This window comes from Bidens hawaiensis, unplaced genomic scaffold (assembly GCF_021521415.1).
Source record: "Bidens hawaiensis isolate Kalapana, Puna unplaced genomic scaffold, B.hawaiensis_p1.1 tig00035030_1, whole genome shotgun sequence".
Taxonomy (NCBI): domain Eukaryota; kingdom Viridiplantae; phylum Streptophyta; class Magnoliopsida; order Asterales; family Asteraceae; genus Bidens; species Bidens hawaiensis.
Genome location: NW_027496078.1, coordinates 119,414 through 130,779, shown reverse-complemented (window position 1 = coordinate 130,779; position 11,366 = coordinate 119,414).

Sequence of the window (11,366 nt, the reverse complement as noted above, 5' to 3'; positions counted from 1 at the left end):
GATTGACGATTCATGTATCACCATGACTTTTCAATCTTCAATATAAAATCTACAAGAAAATGAGTATTGGAGTTTGACAATTCATGTATCACCATGACTTTTCAAGTCTCCAACCTCAGAACATAATCGTAAATGGAAATTGAAAATCAACTATTCATGTATCACCATGACTTTTCGGATTTTCAAATCCAACAAACGAATATGTAAGTAAAATCAATAAAAATCGAAATTCATTCAAAAATCGAAATATCGCGAAATAAAACATAAAATCATATACTGCGCAAGCGCGAGCATATTCATAAATAACGAGTAATTAACAATAAGCGTGCAAACATGAGATTTCTCTCATGCGCGAGAAGGGACTCTTAGGTATTCTAGGCCGTTACGTCTAACCACCTATCCTAAAGTCAACGAGCTCTGATACCAATCTGTAACACCCCGACCAAAGGCGGATTATACATCGGGGCGCCACATATTGTTTCATTACTCGTGACACTATTGGGTGTCAATATTTAATAAATACATTCATTCGCGCACGCGCAAAGTAAACACAAGATAACATAAATCAATATAAATCAATATATCATAAGACAAAATATTCGAACAACAAAACTTGTCTTGATATATTTTAATCTAGGTCCAAAATAAAGAAAACTTCCTACGTGTCCACAAGCTCCAAAACAGCTACTGCAAACCTGAACATGTGTTAAAATAAACGTCAAACACTTGCGTGTTTGTGAGAAATCAAGTTTTAATACAATACATAGATAACAATAAATCTGCGCGCAACATGTGTATGTCTGGTTTTCAACAAGGGTGTAATCTGATCGGGACCAACTCTAAGATTCATAGACTGCCAGTGCTCACAATTGAGCTCACAAACAAGACAAACTGTGCATGTGTAAACAAAAGAGAAAATCATAAACGATAGTTCTCCCGTGTTCATCTAATGGTACCATGAGAACTGCGGAATAGACCGACAAGACGGTTAATGATCCACACATACAAATAAACAGCCAAGTCTACGTCCTCAACACATGGAATACTGCGCGACTAAAGTTCATAAACAGTTTAAGACTCTAAGTTTGCATGAACACATGAACATCCCAAAACATTAAAAGCAAAAAGGGATTAGGTACGAGATTACTCACTTGATAAACGATGCGGTGAAAGATAAAGCAAGAACCAACTTTAAACAAGCACAAGTTAACCTATAATTAAATATTATTGTTTTAACGATTTGCTTTAAGTCTTGATTATAAGTTAGCATAATTAATAAGTAAATTATTATATATAATATATTACCGAAAAAGCAGGGCAGAACAGGGAGGAAGACGAAGGCAAGGAGAGAGTCGGCAGAGGATCAACGGCAGAGAGCAAGGAAGAACAGGAGAGATTAAGTGCTTGTGTGTGATGTGTTAGGAAAATAACATTATTATTTATAGGGAAACCCTAGGAGACATAAATCCAGAAAAAGGGGAAAAGATTCCAAGACAAACAGAACAAGACAAAACAAAAGATAACAAAAGATATCAAAAGCAAGTTTAGAAAAGTAAAAGATATCAAAAGATATGGCAGCAGGGAAAAAGAGAAAAAGGCTGACAGGGAACAGTAAAAAAAGGCATGGGCGGGTCAGAAAAAGGTACTGGTCAAGCATGGAAAAAGCAGATCTCAAAAGATAATGTCAGTCACTTTTTCTGCCAACCAATGGGGTTGGTGCGCATGCTGCGCCGAAAGTAACTTTTCAGACATAAAGCAGATTAGGTCAACAGTACAGGAGATAAGACAACACAAAAGTAAACAGCAAGTTAAAACAGAAGAAAGGACACAAGACAGCGCGAGAAAGCTTCGAGCGCGAAGGCAAAGGTGCGCGAGCGCGAAGGCAGACAGAACCAACCTTAACGCGTCGCGGGAAGAACTACATTTCTAAGCGCGCCGCGGGAAGAACTTCAATTCTAAGCGCGTCGCGAGAAGAACTATATTCCTTAGCGCGTCGCGGGAAGAACGGTATCCATAGCGCGCCGCGGGAAGAACTAAAATCCCTAGCGCGCTGCGGGGACAGTTCGTCTCGCGTATCGCAGTAACAGGTGGTCTTCACGCAGGCTTCCTTGTAAGGAGTCTGGCGCGTGGAGCTGCGCAGACAACCTTAGGCGGGAAGGAACAAAGGACAAGCAAGGAGTTAGAAGAAAAAGAGGGAAACAAGGCTTAAGGGCGGGACGGCGACAAGAGGGAAAAGAAGGCGGAAAGAGAGAAGAGGGACGGGACGGCGGAAAGAAAGAGAGGAAGAGGCGGGAAGGAAAATATATTATTAAAAGTAAAATATAAGCATAAATAAATATTAAATCATAAAAGAAAGAGATCGGGTCAGAGAAACGGGTACCTGAGTCGGGTCGGATCGGGGCAGATGTCACAATTTTAATCAGAGCTTATTTTTCTAAGAAATTATATTGACCCGAATCAAATAAATGTTTTTTTAAAACGACCCATTTTGACATGAACCAAAATTAATGAAATAAAAAATTAGAAAATGTCATGAGTTAAAAACTGATCTAATATTTGGCTAAATTAATATATTTATAAAATTAGCAGCAAGATTCCATTTTTAAATAGTCAGTCAACACAAAAGTTAAGCCTAAACAAACAGATGCATTATATTAAAATGACTTGTTTTGAATCGAACTCATTTTAACTTGAACACATTTTTCTAAGAAACCATATTGACCCGAATCAAATAGATGTTTTTTTTAAAGCGACCCATTTTGACATGAACCAAAATTAATGAAATAAAAAGTTAGAAAAACTATTTTTTTAATATTTTCTTAAGAAACAAATATTAATGTATGATTCAGATCATTAGATTTTGAAAATAAATAAAATTAATGAAATAAAAAATTAGAAAATGTCATGTGGCACTTTAAAGACATTTGGTTAAATATAAATATAAATTGATGAAAATCCACTCTTTTATACAGGTAGTGATTTTGAAAAAAAATAAAATTAATGAAATAAAAATTTAGAAAATGTCATGTGACATTTTGAAGACATTTGGTTAAATATAAAAGAGAAATTAGTGAAAATCTATCATTTTATTATATAGGTAGAGATTTTGAAAAGAAATAATATTATTGAAATAAAAAAAATTAGACAATATCATGTGACACTTTGAAGACATTTGGTTAAATATAAAAGAGAAATTGGTGGAAATTTACACTTTTATTATATAGGTAAAGATTTTTAAAAGAAAATAAAATTAATAAAATAAAAAATTAGAAAATGCCATGTGACACTTTTAAGACATTTGATTAAATATAAAAGAGAAATTTGTGGAAATCCACTCTTTTATTATATAAGTAGATTTGGATTTTATACTAATACAAAAAAACATTTACAACTCATAATATTATTATTATTATTATTATTATTATTATTTTGTAAAACCCGCATAAAACAATTTTTCAAGAGTTTTGTAAACAAAATCTTTGAAGCCTATTTTTTAATTTTAAACTTATTCTACGACAACTTATATAATTTATCGTAATAAATGACCATAATGGATATATATGATACATCATAATTTTCTTAATAATTGTAGCTTACAATTAGATTGTGTGGTGGATGGGCTATAAAATAGGGTGTTTTATTACATGTGACGTTCAATCAGCAAATGATGGATTTTTGTAAATACATCTGGTTGCTCCTACATTCTCTCAAACTACCAGATTGATTTATTTGTAAATACAGGCTTCTCACGCATTCGAACTGAATTCATAGGTGGGTCTCACCAAACCTAGATGACCCTTAAATTAGTTATAACATCTCATTAAACTAAAAGTTAATCTCAGAAAATCTTTTATATGAAAATCCTATAAAATAGATAGGGTTGTTCAAAGGGTAAGACCCTACCCTTTTACCTAATATCCTACCCGGACGCTTTACCCTTTTAGGAAGAAACGTGGACCCTAGACCCTACCCTCTAAACAATAAAAGAGTCGGGTATAAATAAAGGTATTAAGGGTCCAACCCTTTACCCTTTAAGGCAGTAATCACATCTCTTTTTTCTGCATTTACTAGTTGCATATCTCATATATGACTTTAATATATGAATCATAGAACAATTATACTTTCATTTAATAACGTAGTAAAGTCTAATTTTAAAAGTTAATCATCCATTTAAACTGAAATATTTACATTTACAAATTTCATGTAGAGAACAATTCAGTGATTCCCATATATATGTTTCCAATCTGTAGTATGACCATTTATTTTTATTTTTCTTAGTAATTGGGAAATTTCGGATAAACCTTATATGAAATATATATCTCTCCTAAATTTCAGATGATCGCGATTCTCATATATATGTATCTAGAAACTAGTAAACGGGTAAAGGGTTTGAAAAAGGGTCGGACCCTTGAAACCCTTTAACCCTTTAAGGTGAATTTTAAATACCCTTTACCAGACCTATATTATATATTCGGGTCTAATTAAGGGTTTTGCGAGTCGGGTAACCGGGTTTCAAGGGTCCGACCCTTATCTTGCTCACCCCTAAAAATAGAGATATACTAAAAAATAATATCTTATTTTAAAAAAAAATATATTTATAATTAAAAAACAATTTTATAATTTATAATAAAAAATAAGCAGGTCATGGGTCTCACAAAAACCATATAAGTTTTAAACCGGGTTATCACATCTCATTTATTTGTAAAACTATTTCATTATCAAATCTAGAGGTGTCAAATGGGTTGGGTTGGGTCGAACGGGTCATGGGTTGAAATGAATCATGACTCAAAACGGTTTTTGTCAGAATGGGTTAGGGTCAGAACAGGTCAATTGAAAAAAGAGTTGTTTTGGTTAGGGTTGGGACATGCTTTGTTTTTTTTTTTTTTGAACGAGGATAACGGCGGAAACATTTTAGTTTTTTTTTTAATATATTTTATTTTATTTATAATTTGAGTTATGATTTTTTTAGGTTTTTTATAATTAAGAGAAAAACCTCTAAAAATATTTAAAAAAAATAAAAAATATCATAACTCAACATATAAATCAAAAACAAAAAAAAAATAATAACTAAAATATTTCATTCGTTGTCCTTTTCCATAAAAAAAACTCACCGACAATCGAATCGAGATCCAAAAAATCGTTGAAAATGAAACAAAAAGCCAAAAACGAACCAAATCAATTAAAATCGATAAGAACGAAACTAAAAAAATTGAAGCCGAACAAAAAAGAAACTAAAATAACGGACAAAAAAGTTTCCATAATCGACCGAAAAGAAACAAAAGAAACCAAAACCAGCTCGTTTCGTGTGAAAACTTCAATTAAGATTCATTATAAACCAAGATGATACTATGGAAGTTTAGCCAATAATAAGCATAATGATAATTATCAAAGTAACGGATACAAAAATGATCAAATTGAAACAATCTAACCAATTTGGATAGCTAGTCTTTTATGCTAATGACTTATTCTAAAAACCTAATCTCCTTAATCTTCAAGGGTTGGATGAATGTGATTAATTCTCTTATTAATGGTGGTGAAAAAAGTTGGTTGAAGAGAAATAAATGAAGTTGAATGTGTATTTAATGTCTCTCCAACGTGTATTGAATGAAGAAGATGATCATTAAATTTATAGGTTGATCAGACCCTCAAGGCACGACTGTGTTGAGTGGGGCACAACCATGTCTTCATTTTTGTCCTGCAAAATTTATTGTTCTTTGTTAGATCGTACAACTATGGGTTAACACGACTGTGTTAAGCAAGGCACAGCCGTGTGAGTTCCACAACAGTCTAAATTCCATCAGTTTTGTCATTTTCTCTTGTAATTGAAGACATGGCCGTGTCTTGGGAATGGCCGTGTTTTGCTTCAAAACTTTCTATTTTGTCTTTTCTTCTTGCTCTTGATGACATATGGTTTGTTTTTAGATAACATGTTCATGCCTTGATTTTATAATTTTTTTTTTAACTTTGTATGCCCTAAACATGACCATGTCTTGATTCACCATAGGGTGTTTTGAGTTCTGTGTTTACCATTTATCTCCATTTTTCTTCGTATTTCAGCTTGTTTTTATGACTATATTTACCTATAGATAGAAATTATAAACAAGTGGTTATTTATTCTAATATAGTTGCCAAAAAGGTTAGGCTAAACATACCCCTCCTCGTGTACCTGTCATACCCCCTCCCCTAAACATTCAATTCCTTTAACAATTTTATTTGACATATTACTGCCCTCATATATTTTTTGTAAAGCTTATCATAATAGTAATATTGATTATTTTTTATAAAGCTTTTTTTTGTTTTCTCTCTTTTTGTGTTTATTATTCTTTATCATAATAATAATATGTACTATCATTATAATATATATTTAAATAAATAATGATATAATGTCTTTATAAAAGCGATAAAACAATTTTTATATTTTTATCGTATTATATGTCTCTCGCTAGACAAAAAAAATCCTTTTGAATATATTTTGTTAGGTTCGGACGTATAAGATTATTGTCACATTAAAAAAGAACCAACTTGTTGATCAAGTCGATGTTGTTTAATCTTTTTTATTGATTAAGAAAAGATGATTCTTATATAAGAAAATGTAAGCTATCTCTAAAGATTACTTAAAAAACAATATAAAGTATTAAAACACTTATAAAAAACTATCTTTATTTTCTTTTTAGACAAAAAAAATGTGCTTTACATAAATAAATTAATTTGTCATTAAACAAAACAAAAAAATGTTTTATCATATGAGAAAAAAGAAAAGAAAAACTTTTTAAAGAATAAAAAAATTATAAAATAATAATTATAATAAAAGATAACAAAATGGTAAAGGAAAAACAAAAAGGTTTAAATTGTATCAATGCAAAAATTGAAGGAGGGGTTACGCTTAGTAAAAATGATTGGGAGGGGGTACGTTTGATAGCACCTTGCCAAAATGACGCTTATTTTGAGATATTTCAGTGCTGAAAAGATGTATAATTTCTTATACATCAACCAACCCTAACCGGGTTTCACTTTGATATCAATTTTTGCACCTCTAATTAGTTGTACCATGTAAAGGGGGGAAAACCAGAACTGGTCTTGAAAAAACACTAGAACCGGATTTTTTTATAACTAGGTTTTAATGCTCAAACCACTACTTGACTCTACCCATATGGTACATAAAGGGCGTGCATATCAATACCAAAACCTGTACCCATATTTGGACACAATTGGTACCCGGTAATATCCGAAACCAGGTTTTTCAAATACCCGATCTATACCGAAAAATACCTGAAAAATACTCGAAAAAAGTGCAGCCACTTAAAAACCTCAAATCTATGCCCGAAAATAAGATTTTTTTTCAATACCCAAAAATAGCGTATACAAGTACATTATTTTTGAACATCGTTTCTATGTCGGACCGAACCTGGGTATATAAGGTATGGATTTTAAAGATAATACCCGGACACGAACCGTCCCGTGTATGATCAATACCTGATTTCCCAATAGTCGGTTTCATACCGAAACCGGGTATTAGAAAAACCCGATATATGCACCTATAATACAACGTGCTAAAAAATTGTCAATAAAACAAGTAAACAACCTCATCCGATCATTGTTAAGGCCTTAGGGCCGATGCATTTGATTAGCCTTATATTGGGCTTTGTGGTCTATTAGATAGAATCCGTAATTCCGTATGCAATCCTACTATACTAATAAAACAATTGAGATTGTCTCCACATGACCCTTTTCTATTGGTCAATTCTCTTTGTTTCCAAATATATCTTATACTTCTCTAATTTTCTTAACAATTAAATAAATAAAAAAGAAAATAAATTACTAATAATTAATGTAAGCATTTAATTTTAAGTTTCAAAACCAGCATTCCAATATTCAATTGTTTCAACTTCAATACCCGGTTTCCTTCGTATTCAATTTCTTTTAACCTAATCACCCAAATCCCTCTTTCAATCGGCCATTATTTTACATCGATCCTATGATGATTTCATTAGATCCTGCAAATGTAATCGACACCGGAGTTTGGCTAAATAAGCGTGATCGACGATAGCGTAAGGCTCCATTATTTGAAGACAACGATTGATTTGATTAGATACGACAATTGATTTCAGTAGATCCATAAAGATGTACATTTGCTCAGCATGTGGAAGTATACTGTCAATCATATCTTCACATCCATGGCTGTTTTCCCGTCAGTCGAAGTTTTTTCGGGTTAGTATGTTTAATGTTTAATTCTTAATGCTAATTGATATTGTCAATTCTATGTTTAATGTTTAATGTTTAATTGATTCCAAATTTCAATTTACAGTAAATGTTATTTTTTTATTTGTATTTTAGATTATTAACCTAGGTTAGTATTTTACATTCATAGGTTAGTATGTTTAATGTTAATTCTTAATGTTAATTGATATCTTTCCTATGTTTAATGTTTAACTGAATTCAAATTTCAATTACAGTATATCTTAATTTTTTTTATTTGTATTTTAGATTATTAGCCTATATTAGTATTTTACATTCTTAGCTTAGTATGTTTAATGTTTAATTGTTAATGTTAATTCATATTGTTAATTGATATGTTTCATATGTTTAATGTTTAATTGATTCCAAATTTCATTTATTGTATTTATTAAATCTACGTATACTATTAAAACAATAGGCTTTGGGAAACATGGCCTCCTTCAATCATCGACCATACCCTCTCACGCTTAGAGGAACCTAACCTCATCTCATCGGACAATTTACTTCCATATAATCTGTGAGTATCTATTTCTTCTCAAAAGTTGATTGAAATCCTATATTTTGATTTTAGGGTTATTATATATGTGACAAAACTTTTGTCTTTTGATTTTCGCTTTAGGTTTTAAAGTTGAAATATATTCACTTATTCCTCGTCTGCCTTAAATCTTCAATCATGTGGTTCTTCATCTTTACAAGTTAATATTATTAATTTATGTTATCGCTATTATATTTTTTATTACTATATGATCTGATGAATATTCTTATATGACATGTAACTAAAAAAAATCAATATAATCTACACTACCACTAATAAGTCACATCCATAATTTGTTTTAAGTAAGAACATGTATTATTTTTTCATTGCACTCCAAGTGTTCGATCAAATGCTCAAACTAATGTTTATTTTATATATGATAACTTTTGTTTAATTGGCCAATGAGCCTATAGCATTACATGTCCTTGATGCTTTGAGAATTTATCTTTTATATGTTACGTTTTTTTATTAATCAGACGATTATATGTTTTCAGTTTCAATTTTAAGTAGCTCATTATATTATGTCTTTGTAGTTCAGTCTGTTCGTTGGGTTATGTTCATAATATGCATATGTTCACCTTATAATTCATAATAATTAGAAATTATATGTTATATGTTATTAACATTAACATTAACAAATAATATAACACCAACATTAAAATTAAGAAACATAATAACTTTTCAACGTTTTTTAAACTTTATACACTTAATCAATTAACTTTATATATTTTGAAACATCTAATTATACTTTTTATCTTATTGTTTTAACTTTATAATTATTTTTTATATATATATTTAAGAATTACGGTAAGTTTTCAACGTTTTTAATGCTATGGCTTAAATCTCGACCATATGTTTTACAAATCACATACATTCTGTAAATATAATTATAACTGTTTTTGAATTGAATTAATTCCAAATTATGTATAATGATGATAAACTTAAATACTTTTAAAATCACTTCTATATTTAAGAAGGTTAACAAAAATAATTTTGTTCATCTCCCTATATAGCATTGCAGTAACACAACTACGTTTTCGCTGCAAGTCCCTCATTTCAATCAATCTCAGTCAGCATAGTCGTAAGTTAATTCTTATTTTCTTTATATATACCACATTTTAAAACTATTGTTATTAAATACAACTCGAAATATTGTCCTAGACTACTCTTCTTAATTATTTATTTATTTTTGACAAACCAACTTGGTTCTTCAATATGCACTTATGCACTGAATTCCATAAAACTGCAAAACATATACGTTTGAATTACATGTCAACTTTTAATACAAGAAGGTGTCCTGGATCAGGCTTGTACTGCATTCAAGATTGTATTAGATGGAAACAGGCCTAATATTCTCGTTCTTCTTAGTGAGGTATATTCAAATTCTTATCTTTATTTATAATCACAACTTTGAATAATTCTTTCTATTTTTAGATCTGCCTATTTATAATCACTCGAGGATGGCGCCGAAAAACGTCTATACCCGTGGTGTCGTGAATTTCACATGTATGCCGGTAAATCATTTCTGTACATGGGGCATGCTTGACTCAGTTTCTTGTGTTTTTTGCTTGGTGATGTGTGTTATCATAAACGTAATGTGTTTTTTTTCAGGTCGTCTATAATAAACTATGTTTTATATTTAGGCAGAGAATCACACAAGTGACTAGCGGGACAGCTGGCATTAAAAATAAATTTCAAACTTCTAACCAGGTTTGAGTTATGGTTTTTAACTAGGTTTGAGAAGCGCGTTTTTGTTGTCGAATTTAATTCAGTTAATTGCTCGTGTTATTTGCATGTTTATGATTTTACTCTAAATAAGGATGAGGTTTGGCTTTATTCCGAGTCACTTATTTTAGAATTTCAACATAATTAAGAGTCTAATGCTTTTATCTTTAATTGAATCTTTCTATTTCTTCATAATGTGATTATAGCCCTCATCTTTTATTCTGATTGAGATTTTGTACGTTAAGTTAGGCAGGTTTTTTAAATTGGGAATTTAGATGCTTCCATTGAGTTAATGATCTAATAATATACGTTCAGTTATTGTAGGTTTTGGATCCTACAACTGCCATGGTTAATAAGATGCACTACAACATGCGACAATTGACTCAAAGTCTCAAGTTGTATTTTTCATTATATAAAGCAACAAAATTATTTGATTTTGTATCATTTATCTTAAGATTACAACGAAGTCAACCTTTTTGTAAAGAAAAAATAAAAAACTGAAGTTAAGTACATTTACAGGTGACGATTAAAGCATGCTATGTTAAAATATGTATAGTTATTCAGTCCCTAATGTTTCGAAATATTGATTAAAGAAACTATTTTGTGTTTCACTTGTAGCCATTTCAGCCTTTCAAGACCTACAACATGGCACATATTTAATACAAATTCAAATGAATGCGAGGAGTTGGAGTCATATAATAGGATGTCGTTTGTTAGGGAAACGATAGCTCTATAAATATAATTGCAATCGAAATTAGAGACTTGTATGAATATAACCATGTTTGTTTTAAATGTAGTTAGAATTACTTCAGTTATTGCTTAATTTTAGTGGTGTTAATAAATTTAGTTCATGTCATTTTATTTTCAATGT